The following is an 18,419-nucleotide window of genomic DNA, read 5'->3' as shown; positions in this document are numbered from 1 at the left end:
ATATATATATATATATATATATATATATATATATTTGAAGTGTGGCCGCCAGGAATCAATAGTTCAAATTGATTCTGTAATTAAAACAGACCCAAGTCAGGATCGGGTTTAAGGTAGTTTATTTACAATTAGGAAGGTAGAAGGTAGGGAAATAGAGAAAGAGAGGCTAGTCCAGGCCTGCAGAGGCCTGGATGGAGAGAGAGGGTTAAAAGGCTAATTAACCTAATTTACATGCTACAAGGCCTTAGCAATCAGAGAGTTAAAAGCCTACTTAAGGTAGTTTGGAAAAACGCCAAGGTAGGCCAAGGAAGTCAGCCTAATTTACCCACGTGACCATTCAGAGTGGAAGCATTCTGAGGTCTCAGCTGAGAACCTTCAGCACCAAGTTCAAAGTGGGAACTGCTCACCAGGAAGTAACCAATATACTTGAGGATATAGTGTCTCTCGTCACTTCCTGTGGCTCCACCTCTAATTCAAGTGGACAAATGGCAGCCTCTACAGTGATTTGGATTGCCCAAAGGGCAGCCCCTTGTTCTTGATTTGTTACTTATTGTCACCTGTGGGTAACTCATCTCCCCTCCCCACTAAGGGCGGTGGGGAGGATATCATCTCTATACCTAGGGTAAGTAGAGTTTTGACTATCAATGGGCTAGAGCTAATTCCATTTACACACCTGACAGCTTTAGTTTATCTCTACCACCTATTGATATCAATATTGGTATCAATTGGTTATCAATATCCAAACCCCATACAAGATCAATATTATCCATAGCAGTAGGGAGGGACCGAGTTGTTTTTTTTTTTTTTAACCCTTAACTTCTGTGTATTGGCTCCCAGGTGGAAGAGTGGTAAGGGTGGGCAATGGGGGTCAAGTGACCTGCCCAGGGTCACACAGCTGGGAAGTGTCTGAGGTTGGATTTGATCCTGGGACCTCCTGTCTCTAGGCCTGACTCTCAATCCACTGAACTACCCAGCTGCCCCAGGAGGGACCAAGTTTTAAGGGAAAACAAACCCTCTCCTTCAATCTATGATAAATACTCTCTTGTGACAAATCAGAACAACAGAGACAGAGACAGGGAGTCTGATCCCATGAGCACATCTGCTAGTGGAGATAATACACTCTGGGAGTCACTCTCCCAGCCTGCTGTATTTTCTATTTTCTGATCTCAGAGTCATCGAGTCCTTTGGACAAATACTCCGAGGTCTGCTTTAGCCTTTCCATTTATATTGTTGTAGTCATTGTGTATGTAGAATATGTACTACACATAGTTCTTATGCTTATACTAATTTCTTTCTGTGTTAGTCTATACAAAATGGAGTGGTACAAACTCACCAAGAAAAATCAGAATCAACTGAGAACAGCAGCTCATCATTTGATAAACTCAATAATGTAAATGGGAAGAGAAAGGATCCTTTTTTTTTTTTTTTAAACCCTTACCTTCTGTCTTGGAGTCAATACTGTGTATTGGCTCCAAGGCAGAAGAGTGGTAAGGGTAGGCAATGGGGGTCAAATGACTTGCCCAGGGTCACACGGCTGGGAAGTGTTTGAGGTCAGATTTGAACCTAGGACCTCCTGTCTCTAGGCCTGGTTCTCAATCCACTGAGCTACCCAGCTGCCCCCTAAGGATCCTTCTTTTTGACAAGTCCTGTAGAGAAAAGTGGAAAGTGGCTTGGTAGAAATCAGATTTAGACTCCTAACTTTTATTCCATACTATGTTGACCTCAAAATGAATACTGGACTTGACCATAAATGTGACCAATTAAAACCATTAAGAGAAATATGGAGAAGGAAAGAGAACTGTCAGCTCAGTATTCCCATACATTTTACAGATGGAGAATATGTCATCCATCCTGAGTCCTTCACTGAGAGAGAGACAGAGACAGAGACAGTGAGATTTGTGGATGAACTGGTGAAGGAATTGAGTCAGTAGTCAGGAAGGGCATTGCTGAGCATTCCAGCTCAGCGAGAGGCTATTCACCAGTCCAATAAGGGGTACCAGATTCAGCATAATAAGGTTTCAACTTATCTAGGTTACAGGAGCAGATAGCAATTTCTATCACTGACTGCCCAATTCTTTTGATATTCTTGAACTTTTGTCTTCCAAGTGAATTTTGTTATTGTTTTTTTCTAGCTCAAAATAGTTTTTTGGTAATTTAATTGGGATAGCACTGAATAAATAGATTAGGTAGCATTGTTATTTTAATTATATTGGCTCTGCCTATCCATGAACAATTAATATTTCTTCAATTATTTAAATCTGACTTTGTGTAAAAAAGTGTTTTATGATTATGTTCATATAGTCCCTGGGTTTGTTTTTGCAGGCACACTCCCAGCTATTTTATTCAATCTGTGGTTATTTTAAATGGACTATCTCTATCTCATCTTGTAGGACTGTGTTAGGAATATGTAAAAATCCTGATATTTATGTGGGTTTATTTTATATCCTGCTACTTTGCTAAAATTATTGAATGTTTCAATTAGCTTTTAACTGAATCTAGGTTTTCCACAAATATCACCATGTCACCTGCAAACAGAGATACTTTTATTACTCCTTTGCCCATTCTGATTCCTTCAGTTTTGTTTTCTTATTGCTGTTGCTAGCATTTCTAATACTATGTTAAATAATGGTGATAATGGGCATCTTTGTTTCACTCCTGATCTTTTTGGGAGGGCTTCTAGCTTCTTACATTACAAATAATATTTGCTGATGGCTTGAGGTAGATGCTTCATATCATTTTAAGAAAGAAAATCCCTTTATGCCTATGCTTTCCAGTGTTTTTAATTGGAATGAGTGTTGTATTGGTTTTCTTACACTCAGTTTTATTGATCTATTGATTTTAGATTTTTAGTATCTTTAATGTTAGGGATTTTTCATTTGTTCTTTTTCTAGTATTTTAGGTTGCATTCCCAATGAATTGATCTTTTATTTCTCTCTTATTACTATAAGCATTTAGAGATACAAATTTTCCTCTGATTACTGCTTTTGCTATATCCCATAGGTTTTGGTATGTTGCCTCATTTCCTTTAATGAAATTATTTATTGTTTCTTTGATTTGTTATTTAATGCATTAAATTTTAAGGTCGAGTTATTTAATCTCTAGTTTGTTTTGACTTTTTGTTTCTATGGTCCCTAATTAAGTACAATTTTTATTGCAGTATGGTCTGAAAAGGATGCACTTGCTATTTGTTTTTTTACATTTAATGATAATGTTTCTTTGCTCAAATATGTGATCAATTTTTGTAAAGGTATCATGTACCACTGAAAAGATGATGTGCTCCTTTCTCTTCCTATTCATTTCTCTCCAGAAATCTATCATATTTAATTCATCTAAGATTCTGTTTATCTGCTTGACTTCTTTCTTATTTATTTTTTGGTTAGTTTTATCTAATTTAGTGAGGGGAAAATCAAAGTCTCCCACTACCATTGTATTGCTAATTATTTCCATCAGTAACTCATTTAGTTTTTCCTTTAAAAATATGGATGAGATAGCATTTGGTGCAGATAGGTTTAATCTTGATGTTTTACTATTTATGGTATTTTTAACATACTATAGTTTCTCAGTTGATTGCTTTTCATTGTATTTATTTTAGCTTTAATTTTGTCAGGGATTATGATTGCTATCCCTGCTTTGTTTGGTATCAGCTAAGACGTAGTATAGTCTGCCCCAGCCCTTTATTTTACTCTATGTGTGTCTCTCCTTTTAAAGTGTTTTGGTTTTTGAACCATTTGGCTATCCATTTTCTTTTTATGGGTGAATTCATCCCATTCATATTCAAAGTCATAATTACTAGTTATGTATTACCACCTAGTTCACTATTTGCCCTTATTTCACTCTCTTTTTGGCATACCCCTTCTCAGACATCAAATTTTTCTGTCTACTACATCTCCAATTTGCACTCCTTCTTAAAAACCTTCCCTTATCCTCTCTCTTTGCCATTCTAGTTCTAAATTAGCCACCCTTCTAGAGATCCCTCCCCTGTCCCTTCCCCTTCCCTTTTAATTCTTATTCTATCCACCTTTCCAAAAGTCCCTTCCTTATCCCCCCAAACCTGTACTTCTGTTTCTGAATAAGAGTTTGATTCTACAAATCCTTCCTTTCTCTCATCCTATGAGCCCCTCCCTTTCCCCCTTACCTTACTTCATATTTCTTGATATGAACTCCCTTCTAGGTATGCCTCCTTTTTCTTATCCCCTTTGGCCTCTTTTCTCTTATTCTACCCTCCCTTCTCTTAGCCCCTCAGACTCTCTTTTTTTTTTTAATTAAAAAAATTTTTTTTAACCCTTAACTTCTGTGTATTGGCTCTTAGGTGGAAGAGTGGTAAAGGTGGGCCATTGGGGCCAAGTGATGAGAGCGGTGGGGGGGGCGCAGTCCCTGCGCACTGATTAGGAAGGGACACACCGATGGGCCGGAAGCCCAGACGAAGACGGGGAGGCCGAGCCGATGGCCCTGCAGGAGGAAGGGACGCCCCCTAGAGGAGGTCTTGGGGAGCCCGCGGGGGCTGCTAGGCGCGCTCCTTGGGAATGCTTGTCTTCCACCCAGCTCAATGGGGGCAGCAGAATCGCGGGAGGGAACCATGCGTCCTGCTGGCATAAGCTGGAGCCGTCTAAGTGGCCGCACAGAGGCTGGGACTGTCTGGGAAAGAGTAGAGTCACGGCCAGTCCAGCCCATTATCCTGCAGATGGGCACGTTGAGAGCTGGAGAGGGCGCGCCTTGGGCCGCTGGGCCGGATATCCGCAGGGGATTCGAACATACACATATATGTATATATGTATACCGGTACAATCTTTCCACAAAGGTCTTGACCTAGGACACTACCAATCTTGTGCTTCAATTTGGGATAAAATAAATATTTTTAGAAATCAAAATAATTAGATCTCATGCTTATAAAATAAGTACTAAGGACGCTTTTATACATGCGGAATAATTTTTCATATTCAAAAGAATTTCCAGTTCGGCAAACAGGAAAATTTCTAGTAGCACTTGTGAGTGAAGCCTTTCTTTGTGTGAGCCCAGATAGGCAGGCCTGAGGAAAGCATGTCATGTTGCTCTCCAGAAGACCAACTTTCCGTGCCAGGGCTGAACATGACTTTATTCACGGTTTTCGTGGACAGGTGGCAGCAGCGATACTGGGGGAAGCTTATAAAGGAGACGACCATCTTAAAGGCTGAGTTAGCCACAAATCTGAGAGACTGGTAAAACGGTGGTGCTTTTGGCTGAAACAGGGAAGTTTGAGAGAGGGATGGGTTGGGGGGGGGACAAAGAACGAGATATATCTTAGACAGGTCAACATTGGAATCTAGTCTGTAGGGCCGAGCGGGCTCTTTCTTTAAATTCCCAACAGTTATTAAGGTTGCCAGATGTGTGGAAAATTGAGGGTCCCGAAGCTAGACCAGAAGATTGGCAAAGGCTCCGAATGAGTTGTCGTCCAGGAAACAAAACAGGAAAGGACATTGAAGCAGAGCTCTTTCACAGGTGGGGGGGAAGCAGGGGAGAGGAGGGTTATGAAAACCCAGAGAGGAGAGAGGATGAGTGGGTGAAAATGGACCTCAGTGTCAAATACAGCAATACAGAGCTGGTGAAGGACAAGCACTGAACAAGGCCATCAGGCTTGGTTGGTAAGAGATCGCTCATTGACTTTATGAGAGCAATTTCATTGGAAAGATGAGGTCAAAGGCCATGTTGCTGAAGGTTGGGGAATGTTTGGAAGGAGCAGAAATGGAGATAATGAATAGAGATGGCTTTTTCTGGGTGTTTGGCTGAGATAGGGAGGAGAGATGCAGGGAGAGAGGAGAGGGAAGAAGAGTCTAGGGAAGTGGTGGTGTGCTGGAACCAGCTCATATCAACTTGAGAATCAATTGTTAAAGGATTGACTTATTGTGTTGTTGATCATCTCAACTTAAAAAATGGACTGAAAATATCAACAATACAGATTAAATCTAAAGGTATGTTGTGTGTTTTTTGAAGAGTTGTTTACTAAACAATGAGGGTTCTAGGAAAGGAACCAGTAGGTAGGGAAAGGTCAAACATTAGAGAAAAGATGGAGGTGACTGAAGTTTCTACCTAATTGATAAGATAGGAGACAGATTCAAGGGCACGTGTACAGAATGGGGAGCTTGTCAAGGAAAACGCCACCTCATGGGCAGTCAATAAACACTCAGTAAGCATTTACTATGTGTGAGGCATTAACCCTAAATGTTGAGGAGAGAAAGAAAAGAAGAAACCAAGATCCCTTCCCTCAAAGAGCTCCCCTTCTAAGGAGGAAGACTACATGCAAACAACTCTGCATATTCGAGAGGGGTGCAGGGTAAATAGGGGTCATCTCAGAGGGCAGCATTGGAGGGAAGGGTTGGAGAAAGGCCCCTGGCAGAAGGTGGGGTTTGAGCTTCGTCTTGAAGGAAGTCAGGGAGACTAGGAGGCACAGGTTTGGCGGGAGAGCATTCCAGGCATTGAGCAGAGCAAGGAGGTGGAGGGCCATGAATGAGCATCAGTCAGAAGACCAGTGTTGCTGGCTCCTAGAGTATGGGGAGGGCAGTGGAGTAGAAGAAGATGGGAAAAGAGGAAAGCATCAGGTCCTGAAGAACTTGGAAAATCAAGAACATCTGTTATTGGATCATGACATAATAGGGAGCCAGCAGAGTTCATTGAGGAGGGAGTGACATTCAGGAGGACTACTTTGGCCCCAGAGTAGAGGATGGACTGGAGTGGGAGAGACCTTGGAGACTTCCAGACTGAACACACTTTTTTTTATGCTTATGAGATTACTAAATTAGCAGATGAAGGGAATGCTGGGGAAAAATTCACCTTGATTTGGCCAAAATTTTGGATAAAGTACCTTGTACTATTCTTCCAGAAGAAATGGAGAGCTATGGAGCAGTTGGTAATAACTCAGTGACCTGCATGGATGGCATATAGAAATGGGCACTTTTGTGGCCCTCAAGCTCAGCACAAGTGAGCAGTGTAACGCGTTCTAAGGTGTATGGGAAGGTAATTGCCCCTTGTCAGGTCTCACCTCAAGTCTTAGATTCAGTTCTGGGAATGATGCTTTAAGAAAGATGGGAAAAAAAATGGGGGGAGAGTTGTTGGAAGTGTTCAACCAGCATGGTGCAGACCCTTGAGCCTTTGGAATATGAAGGAAGCAGGAACATGTGGCACTGGGAGGAAAGGACCCCAAGGGCCACCTTTTCTGTCTTTAAGTATGTTAGAGTTTATCATGTAGGCAGAAGATGAGGTTTGCTCTCTAGGAGGCCACCCGTGGTCTCTTATCAGCCCTTCTTCACCTGCTCCACCATTGGGCAGCTTTGGACACTTTCCCACCCGCCTCAATGCTTGTACCTTGCCTCTGTTGATGATCTCTAATCTTTTCGGTGTATAGTTTGTACCGAGTTGCTTTCTTTCTTCTCCATCAGATTGTCAGCTTCTCGAGATCAGTGACAGTTTTTGCCTTTCTTTGTATGTTCCAAAGTTAGCACATGGGGTCATTCGAGAATGGGGAGCTCAATAGGTGTTAACTGACTGACTGACTTGATTTTAGAGAGATAGCTAGGTAGTATAGTGGAGAGTATGGAAAACTGTTCAAAACCAGATTCAGATATTTAATAGCTGTGTGACCCTGGGCAAATCACTTAACCTTTGTTTGCTTCTGTTTCCTCAACTGCAAAATGGGGATAATAATAAATTGCATATGCTTTCTAGGTAGTTGTGAGGATCAAATGAGAGAATATTTGTAAAGGGCTTATTACAGTGTTTGTTACATGGTAGGTACATGGTCTCCCTTCTTTCTTTCCCTCCTTCCTTTTGTAGAAGGGAATTCTTGGTTGTCTTTGAGTTCACACTTGTGAAAAGGGAATCCTTTGTTCTCTTTATCTAGTTGGAGTTAACTCTTTGGTTGGCAATAACTTTGAATCAACACAAGCTTGAACTAGGTTGGAGAAGCTTGAAAACCACTTGGTGAATTCATACCTTACTTGACGCTAGATGAGAAGAAGAGTTCACACACTCAGAAAGGTGTGAATCTAAAGGTGATAAAACTCAGATAATTTGGAAACTGTGATTGGCCCCCATGAAAAGGGGCAGGGACAGGAAACCACCATAAAAGCCATGAAGGCAGTCTGGTGAAGGAGGCTAGGAGAGAGTCACTCCAAGAAGAAGGTGGGCTCAAAGAAGAAAGTCGGCCTCAGGAGTCACCTTTAGCTCCACTCATTGTCTTGGGTAAGTGGATAGCTAGTTTTCCCTTCCTGTCTTCTGGAGATAGTTTAATTCAGACTGAAGATTAACAAGTCCAGAACTGGAACAATATTTAGTTAGGTTAATGTCTTCTGCCTTTTTGTATTTCTTTACTTTATAAATAAAAGATTTATAATTTTCATATATTTAGCCAAACCATTAATTTTAACATTTACACTTCCTTCCTATGCATTAGTATCTTTGGTTGGATCACCTTTCATTTGCCTCTTTCCTGCATCTGGATTTCCTCCCAGATTCAGCCTGAAGTCTTCTCCTTTTTAGAACCTGTATTTGAAGAAGTACCAAGGTCATCTATGCTCACTTCTAGCCCTCTTACACCTCCCTATGCCTCTCCCTTCACAGGTTCCTTCCCCATATCCTGTAAATGTTAAAATTAATGGTTTGGCTAAATATATGAAAATTATAAATCTTTTATTTATAAAAGAGGTGGAAAGAGTGAAAGTAGAGAAATACAAAAGGGTATAAAAGACATTAACCTATCTATTGTTCCAGTTCAGGACTTGTTAACCTTCAGTCTGAATTAAACTATCTCCAGAAGACAGGAAGGGAGAACTAGCTATCCACTTACCCAAGACAATGACTGGAGCTGAAGGTGACTCCTGAGGCTGACCTTCTTGAAGCCCACTTTCTTCTTGGAGTGATTCTCTCCTAGCCTCCTTCACCAGACTGCCTTCATGGCTTTTATGGTGGTTTCCTGTCCCTGCCCCTTTTCATGGGGGCCAATCACAGTTTCCAAATTATCTGAGTTTTATCACCTTTAGATTCACACCTTTCTGAGTGTGTGAACTCTTCTTCTCATCTAGCGTCAAGTAAGGTATGAATTCACCAAGTGGTTTTCAAGCTTCTCCAACCTAGTTCAAGCTTGTGTTGTTTCAAAGTTATTGCCAACCAAAGTGTTAACTCCAACTAGATAAAGAGAACAAAGGATCCCCTTTTCACAAGTGTGAACTCAGAGAAAACCAAGCATTCCCTTTTACAACCCATTACTCACGGTTCCTTTTTTTTTTTTTTAACCCTTAAGTTCTGTGTATTGACTTATAGGTGGAAGATTGGTAAGGGTAGGCAATGGGGGTCAAGTGACTTGCCCAGGGTCACACAGCTGGGAAGTGTCTGAGGCCGGATTTGAACCTAGGACCTCCCATCTTTAGGCCTGACTCTCAATCCACTGAGCTACCCAGTTGCCCCCACGGTTCCTTTTTATGTATTGTTTGGTGTGGGAAGATTGTTGTATCAAACTCTGTTGAGTCTAAACTACACAAGATCTCACAGGATTACAGATTTGTGAGATATGGAAGGGACTTCAGCTGCCAAGTAGTCGAACCCATACCCAAGAGGAACTGCTACTACACCATGCCATACCTTGATTATCCAATGATTATATTATTGAATTGATCTCTGTCTTTTCCATCTCTCTTCTTTCTACTTCCCCTGATATAACTTATTTTCATCTTCTTACCACCATGGCAGATTTATAATACACACATACATATCTCTATACACACACATGTGTCCTTGTGTGTGTGTGTGTGTGTGTGTGTGTGTGTGTGTGTGTGTGTGTGTGTAATCAGTGGAAGAAAGAATAGCAGTATAGATTTGAGATGAACAGTCTTCTATTTAAGAAATTGCCATAGGCAATAAACATGATTAAGAAGAGGAAATGGAAAGCAATGGTTGCTACAGACAGCAACTTGTCTTATCTGAGGCTTCTGGGACTTCTTTCTAAGGATTTAGGCTTTTTCTTAAAAGCTGTCCTTTGGGGTCGCTTACTCCTGGTGCCTGACCCTCCTCGCCTCCTCACGCCAGGTGGCTGCACAGAAATCACCAGCAGGCTTTGGCTCTGGGGTTTGCTGTGGAGGAGATCAACAGGGACCCCCAGCTGCTCCCCAGTGTCACTCTGGGGTTTCACTTCTACTATGCCTACCACAGCGATGCCAGAACCTTGGAGAGCTCCCTGAGGTGGCTGTCAGGGAGCCGCCAGACCATCCCCAATTACAGCTGTGAGGAGCAGCCCAAGTCTGTGGCTGTCCTTGGAAGGGCCACATCTGCATTGTCTGTCCAGATGGGGGCGCTCCTGGAACTCTACAGGTTCCCACAGGTGGGGGATGCTGAAGTTCCCTTCTGTGTCCCAAGTTATATCCTGCAAGAGGCAGAGGTGCCCTTAAACTGTTCCCCAATGGGTAGCTTTGAGAACATTTTAATTATATGATTTTAAAATTTAATTTCTTTCTTTCTTTGTTCCATTAACACACCTAGTTTACTCCCTGTGCCCCTCCTCTCCCCCCATTAGAACAGGTATCCCTTGACACATGTATATGCAAAATAATGCCTTGCTCATTTGTTTATCAGTTCTTTCTCTGGCCATTCTTTCTGCAATGTTTTCGTCAGTGTATACGATGCTCTCTTGGTTCTGCTCATCTCACTCTTTAAATTCCGTATTTTCCCAAAGTTAGCCTTCTCATAGTGTTCTGCCACAATCCCATGCCATCACCAAGAGAGCTGCTGTGAGTATTGTGGAGCGTTTGGGTTCTTTTTGTGTTTATCTAATCGCCTCAGGAAATACACCTGCTAGATACTGCTGGGTCAGAAGGCGTACACATATTTACAAGTCCTTGAACATAATTCCACATTGCTCTCTACAGTAGTTCTACCAACAATGTATTAGTGTTCCCATTTTTCCACATTGAGGTTATTTTGTAGCGGTTGATGGGTGTCCTTCGCCGGAACAGCTCTACTTTCTCATTGTAAATATGAGGCGATGGGTTCCGAGAATTTAAATGATTTCTGTCGACCCATTTATAAAAGCAGCTTCAGAGTTTGGATTAACTGCCAGGCTCCAGCTGTTCCCAGGACGCAGGCCGACTTGACTCCCTGGGAATGATGCTTGTGACGCGTGCATCCTATTCACCAAGTGAAACGCTCCTGGGACAATCCGTCCGTGCAGGCAAATGGAATGAGTGCCAATCCTGGCTGATCCCGCTGACTGCTGATGGCAGGCTCGCTCCTGTTTCTAAGCCTCTGCAAGGGCTTTCTCCGGTGCCTGGAGTGGACTCACTCCTGGACTTCTCCGAATCCAGAGCCATCTTCAAAACGAATGAATGCTGGCTCCAACAGAGCGTCCTTCGGAATTCCCTAAATTGTTGCTCCCCCCCCCCCCCCTTGCAAAGTCCAAGTTCTGGCCTCTTAAAGGAGAACTTTGGGAGCTGTTTAATGCTCCACCCTCCAACCTTCCAATCAGGGAGGAGAAGAAGCTGAGAGGATTGTGAAGGGGTCCAGTTTCCAAGGATGAGTTAAACAGCCGAACGAGGGAGATTTCTGAGAGTCAGCTTAGCCTGAGAGGGCCATCGGATGAGGCAGGGCTGCGGAATGTCCTCTCTGCTACTCGTTCCACAAACTCTTATCTATATACACGTGCACACACGTATGACCCTCTGATCCCAAATTGTCCGTGATCACATATGTATTAGGTGGAAAATCTGAGCTCTTCTGACTACATCAACGCACCTTTTCCCGCCCTATGCTGCGCCCTGTTCCATTCTGACCTCCTTCCACTGTTTTCCTAAGCATGATGAACGGATTGACTGAGGTGTGGCGCTCTGGTCTTCCCCACTCATCATTGTTTTCATGTCTCCTCGAGTCTTGTTTCTCTCCCATGCAGATTTGCTGTGGTCCGTTTGACCCCAGCCTGAGCGACGAGGTCCAGTTTCCTTCTCTCTACCAACAGGCCCCCAAGGACTCCCTGCTGCATGTCGCCATCGTCCGACTGCTATTGCATTTTGGTTGGACCTGGATAGGGCTGGTTGCCCCAGATGACATGAGGGGGAGAAATTCTTCGGGGATATGAGACAGGAAATGAACTGGCACAAAATCTGTGTGTCTTACTTACCCAGGGAAGATTCCTGTCAGGGAGAGATGCCACGAGGAATCGAATATGACTTTTATACCAAGGATCTTGGCATCATCAGCCAATGTGGTGGTGATCCATGGTGACGCCGATTCATGAATGATCCCGAGACATTCGTTCCCTATTTTTCCTGTGAGCTGGAAGCTCTGGATCATCCCTCCTCCCTGGGATGCCACCACGAGACCTCAAAACCAGTATGGAAGCCCATTTCATGGGGCTTTATTATTTCTACATCAGACACCAGCGATTCCCAGTTTCAAGACTTTTCTCAGGAAAAGCTAAGCATCTGCTAAGCATCCTGAGGACGATTTCCTTAAAAGTTTCTGGTATTCAGCTTTTGAGTGCCCAGAGGAAGCCATGGAATTAGCGCAAGAAACGTGTTCCCTAAATGCCTCCTTGGAAATGCTACCACTGAAATATTTTGACATGGCCATAGCCACCTCTGAACCAAGTTATACCATCTACATGCTGTCTATGCTGTGGCCTGGGCCCTCCGTGAAGTGGTCCTGAGTGGATTGGAAACGGGACCTAGAAAGGATGGGAAAGGTCTTGTCCCTCGGCCATGGCAGGTGATGTTCGCTAGCTCCCCTCATGTGCCAGTGTGACTTGGCTTAGATCCTGGACTTCTCAGTTTTTTATTGTTTCTCTTCTAACCCTTCTGTGTTCATTCTCAGAACTAATGATGTCCAGTCTTTTTTTAACCCCTTACCTTCTGTCTTAGAATCTTACAATCAATACTGTGTATTGGTTCCAAGGCAGAACAATGGTCAGGGCTAGGCGATGGGCGTTAAGTGACTCGCCCAGGGTCACACAGCTGGAAAGTGGCTGAGGCCAGATTTGAACCCAAGACCTTGATCCTAGGCCTGGCTCTCCATCCACTGAGCCACCCAGCTGCCCCACCCAGTCTTTATGGTAGTTTGCTCGCAGCCATTTTTTGGGAAGAGTTTTTGAAGAATTTTGCTTTTTTCATTGCAAGTATAAAATAGGCATCATAAGAGCACCTGGCTTCCACGGTCTTCATGAGGGTCAAATGATAGACTGTTTGTAAAAAGCTTAGCACATTTCTTGGCACCAGTAGCCATTTAGTAAATACTTATCCTATTTCTGCCACAGATCATGTGAGACACTTAGTTGTGGAGGGTTAGTTATGGATCAATGAAGGAATTATCTCTAGTAAATGTTAATAAAGGTAGACTGAGGCACCTGCTCTAAACAAAATCAGTTTGTTAATTATGATGATAAACTTCTGACAAAGTGTGTCAGCGCGGAAATCCCAGGAAAGAGGAGAGCTCTCTCTGTCTCTCTCTGTCTCTGTCTCTGTCTCTCTGTCTCTCTCTGCCTCTGTCTCTGTCTTTTTCCTTTTCTCTCTGTCTCTCTGTCTCTCTCTCTCTGTCTCTCTCTCTCTCTGTCTCTGTCTCTGTCTCTCTCTCTGTCTCTCTCTCTCTCTGTCTCTGTCTCTCTCTCTCCCTGTCTCTGTCTCTCTCTCTCTCTGTCTGTCTCTCTCTCTCTGTCTCTCTCTCTCTCTGTCTCTCTCTCTGTCTGTCTCTCTCTGTCTCTCTCTCTGTCTCTCTCTGTCTCTGTCTCTCTGTCTCTGTCTCTCTCTCTGTCTCTGTCTCTCTGTCTCTCTCTGTCTCTCTGTCTCTCTCTCTCTGTCTCTCTCTCCCTCTCTGTCTCTCTCTCTCTGTCTCTGTCTCTCTCTGTCTCTGTCTCTGTCTCTCTCTGTCTCTCTCTGTCTCTGTCTCTCTCTGTCTCTGTCTCTCTCTCTGTCTCTGTCTCTCTGTCTCTCTCTGTCTCTCTGTCTCTCTCTCTCTGTCTCTCTCTCCCTCTCTGTCTCTCTCTCTCTCTGTCTCTCTGTCTCTCTCTGTCTCTCTCTCTCTGCTGACATGTCGTGTAGCCCAAAGAGAGGCAAAGCCAAATCTCGATCCTCATCTCCCATCGCTGTTCTCCAAGGGAGACTCTCATTACTGACAGAAGGGGAAGCAGGGGCTCGCCCAGAGGCTCTGCTCCTTTCAGAGAGGGGCTGAAGGGCTAGAATTACTAGCTAGAATCTGCTTCCGTACATGTTGTTAGTGTAGGAGATGAAGCTTTAGGTTCTAGTTGGCCTTCTGCTAACTCTTTCAGTGGGGAAGGTGGGGTCCAAGTTTGATATTCAAGGCTTGACTCTTCCCAACAAATTCCAGTTCTGCACTAAGAATACATCACAAACAGCAAAATAATCTCTTTATTCAGTTGATAGTAAAGTAGAAATGAAAGGAAACAGACATAGAAGGCTATATACCAGACAGTCCAGAGAGAAGCAGCTCTTCCTTTGGGAATGAGGCGACTCATCTCCAACAAGTGAGCCCTAGACCTCCTCCAGGGAGAAATTCCCTCAAGGAGCAAGCTGGGGCTGGAGATGTGATAGAGATTTACAACCCCCACCATGCTGGGTTTTTTTAAACCCTTAACTTCTGTGTATCGGCTCCTAGGTGTCAGAGTGGTAAGGGTGGGCCATGGGGGTCAAGTGACTTGCCCAGGGTCACACAGCTGGGAAGTGTCTGAGGTCAGAGTTGAACCCAGGACCTCCCATCTCTAGGCCTGACTCTCCATCCACTGAGCTACTCAGCTGCCCCCATGCTGGATTTTTTTGCACAATATTTTCCTCTCCTTAACAATCTGAAGTGAAGTTGGCATTCGCTATCCTTTCTCTCTTTTTTTTTTTTTTTAAACCCTCACCTTCTGTCTTGGAGTCAATACTGTGTATTGGCTCCAAGGCAGAAGAGTAGTAAGGGCTAGTCAATGGGGGTCAAGTGACTTGCCCAGGGTCACCCAGCTAGGAAGTGTCTGAGGCCGGATTTGAACCCAGGACCTCCTGCCTCTAGGCCTGGCTCTCACTCCACTGAGCTACCCCGCTGCCCCCTATCCTTTCTCTTAAAGCTAGGAGTTAGGATAGTCTTTGAAACTGAGGAGCCTGAAGAACACACACACGGTGACCAGAGGAGGTCTCTTCTCTCCTGATAGCTCCACCCTGCGGCTTCCTCAGTCGTAGGACTCTGATCGCCACCAATCGGAAGATCCCATCCCAATGGACTTTGGGGTTTGGGTCATAAATGTACAAATCAGATATAAACGGGATGAATTGGGGGTAGACTTAGAAAGAAGGCACTAAGTCTGAGGAGGACTGAGAAAGACTTCCTCCAGAAGGTGAGACTTTGACCAATACTTGAAGGGGGCTGAGAAGAGGAGGGAGAGAATTCCAGACTTGGACCCAAAGGCTTCATGTTGGGATGCTTCATGGAGCATCTTGTTCAAGGAACAGTGGGAAGCCCGTCCGTGGCCTGTGTGGGATCCATATTTCTGAGGGGGTTCAAGCCATAGCCACTTGCCAGTGCCTAGTAAGAGGAACTTGGCTAATGGAGGATGTGCATTTCCCCCCAAATTATCCGTATCCAGACACCGTTCCTAGATGATGAGGGTTTAATGATATCTGGGAATAGGAAATGGGAAAGCAGGACCCTGCAAGAGGGGTGACCTGGCTTTTTTGTACCAGGCCTTTAACTGCCCCCTCTCTTAGAGTTCTGGGGGACCCTGTGGAATTCTGTGATGCAGAACCCCTCTCCGCAGCTTGAACCCCTCTCGGAAATATGGATCCCACACACGGAGGGGTTCTATTATTTTTTTCCCTCAAGTAGTGGCTAGACAACCACGTGACATACGTTTTACTGGAAATTCTTTGACACGTGGGTTGGACTAGAGGCCACTAACGTCCCTCCCAATTGTCAAGCTCAGTATTTCAGGATGTGGCCTCCCTTGTGACAGGCAGCACAATACCTGACCTTACTTTCCCTTTCAGCTCCACTCCTTTCTGAGAAGCCTTCAGGGTAACAACCCTGCGGGGGACCAGCTGGCTTTTGATGAGAAAAGGGACCCCGTGGCCAAGTAGGACGAAGTGAACCACTCGTCCTTCCCTAATGATTCTGAAGTTCTGGTGAAAGTGGGCTCAAGAGCTCTCCATTTCTGATGTGCTGATACAGCGGAACTGCTTTGATGAAAAGGTCTGAACTCCTTGATGACTGTTAGAGGCACCACGTGGGGCTCTGAGCTCGTTGAGCTGGGCCTGACTAGCCGGCACTGGAACCTCAGGTGGTGGAGAATCTAAGGCCGAGTGATGGAGAGGGCTGTGTGCGGGACCATCAGGGCTTGTTTGCCTCCTAACGTGCCCGAGCCAAGGATCCGGTGAGGGGCTGTGTGTGCTCCGCGGCTCCTCCGGCTCCCTGGGGTTGGGGTTGGCGATGAGGGTGGTTACGGGCTGGTTGTTGATGGGCTAAATGATGAGGCTCTTCTGACTATGGCTGGATGAATCCCTTTCCCTTGTTATGAGTATGAGGAGATTAGCTAGTGATTAGGAATTAAGTTGTACCTAGCAGGAAGGAGCTGGAGCTGGGAATTCCAGGTTGGAATGAAGGAGGAGGAAGTCTGTCTGTGCCCTGAGTGTGGACTCCATGAGTGGTGGGCAAAACTGTTGCCAGCCTGGGAGACCTCAGAGCAAAGGACACCCGGCTTCCTGTTTTCCCCTGGATCCTGTGTGGTGTGGCATCTAAAAAGGACAAATCTACAGAGCCAAGAGAGGAGGTGAAATTGGAGTTCTGGCGGACAGTGCTCCAAGCAAACCCCTTACTGCTTGGTTCCTGAGACAACTTTAGCTCCTGGCATCCAGACATCATCAGCGGATTGCAGTGAGAACCCCAAAGCCACAAAGCTTGTACTCAAGCCTGGCAGCTTCCAGGTGTGAGGCAGAAACCCAGAGACTCCATTCACAGCTCCTTGGGCCCTGCTAGTTTAGATCACTTAGATAGTGTAGTAGAATAAGTCCTTCCTGTCCCTGTGGGGTTTGTTATTAGGTGTTAAGGGTTTAGAGTAGACATTCCTATCCCTCCTTTTGTTGTTCCTAATTAAACCCAGTTTCATCCTGTTACCTTGTCAGTTGAATTCAAGGCCTCTGGCCAGAGTGACAGTTGGCTGTTATTTTTCTTATTGACTTAGCTGTACAAGTCTTCAGTGTTCAGTTTTAGTCTCTCTTACATCCCAGAGTGTTCCCACAAACCCCTTAGTTAATTTATAATATCCCTGGTGACGCCGTTACCCCACTTATATTTTCCTTCACCCTCTAGCTGTAGACACCTGCTAGCCTGGGAGGGGAGGCCAGTCTTCACTTGGATCAAGTTGTAGCAGGGTTTACTGCTTTAACTCAGAAGGGTAAGAACAGGACAAGGAAAGAGGCGATGCTAAGTCCGTGGCACTAAGTCATCTGTGTCTGAGAGCAGTGGGTCCATCTGGCTGGAGGCTCGTCCCCTCAGCCGTGGCCTGAACCAAGGAAAGGGAGGGAGAGTGATGCCGGGCTGCTGCTGCCTCTCAGCTCCATTTAGCAACAAGACTAAAGAATGAAGCTTCTTGTGATAATGAGATATGGATGCTGGATGAGCAGGTCGATGGCCAACCTGCCCTTCGCCACCCGCTCCCAAGGTCCCCTCCTCAAAAGCGAGGTCCTGGGTGGCTCAGTCCGTGGGCTTTTATAGAGGCGTCCCAACTGTCTCCTGCCCATGCTCAACCCCCCCCCGGGTAAACTCCAAGTTCTGTAACGGATGGTCCCGTCACGCAAGCTGTTCTCCATCTTGCCCAGAAGTTCCTTGTTACATGACCAATTTGTTATATCCACTTATGAGAAAAATTATTTCTTTGTGTTCCTTCACATTCCACACACGGAATAAAACTTCTTGCTTCCCAGCCCTGCTTCACTTCACTAAGAAAATGGAGACAATTTTCTGAGATCTCTCCTTATCCTCTTTTCCTTATCTCGTATTACTCAAATGCCTTCCCTACTATTTCCTTTTTCACACCTGTTTTGTGTGAAGTGATGGTGAAGATGAAGGCATCTTGCCAAGGCAAACCCTTCTACATTCCTGGGATCCCATTTCATCCTGTCTTCTCCAGGAGATTACCCCTTGTGCCATTCCACTCTGAATTATCTTTATTTTCTCTTTGTCCATTGGCTGCTTTTCTGTTACCTGTAATAATGGCTATGGCCATGTTTCACTCATTCTCCAAATCCTCACTTGATCCTTCCATTCCTGATGGGTATCGTCTTCTCTGTCTGTCTCTGTCTGTCTCTGTCTGTCTCTGTCTGTCTCTGTCTGTCTTCTCTTCTCTTCTCTTCTCTTCTCTTCTCTTCTCTTCTCTTCTCTTCTCTTCTCTTCTCTTCTCTTCTCTTCTCTTCTCTTCTCTTCTCTTCTCT

General features: G+C 44.6%; 1 pseudogene; it reads left to right on the top strand.

Moving 5' to 3' along the window:
* The first annotated feature begins 5,085 nt into the window (after positions 1 to 5,085).
* Positions 5,086 to 18,419, top strand: part of LOC123239300 — a 23,651-nt pseudogene continuing 10,317 nt past the window's right edge.

This window comes from Gracilinanus agilis, chromosome 3 (genome assembly GCF_016433145.1).
Source record: "Gracilinanus agilis isolate LMUSP501 chromosome 3, AgileGrace, whole genome shotgun sequence".
Taxonomy (NCBI): domain Eukaryota; kingdom Metazoa; phylum Chordata; class Mammalia; order Didelphimorphia; family Didelphidae; genus Gracilinanus; species Gracilinanus agilis.
This window is presented reverse-complemented; position numbering and strand designations above follow the sequence as displayed.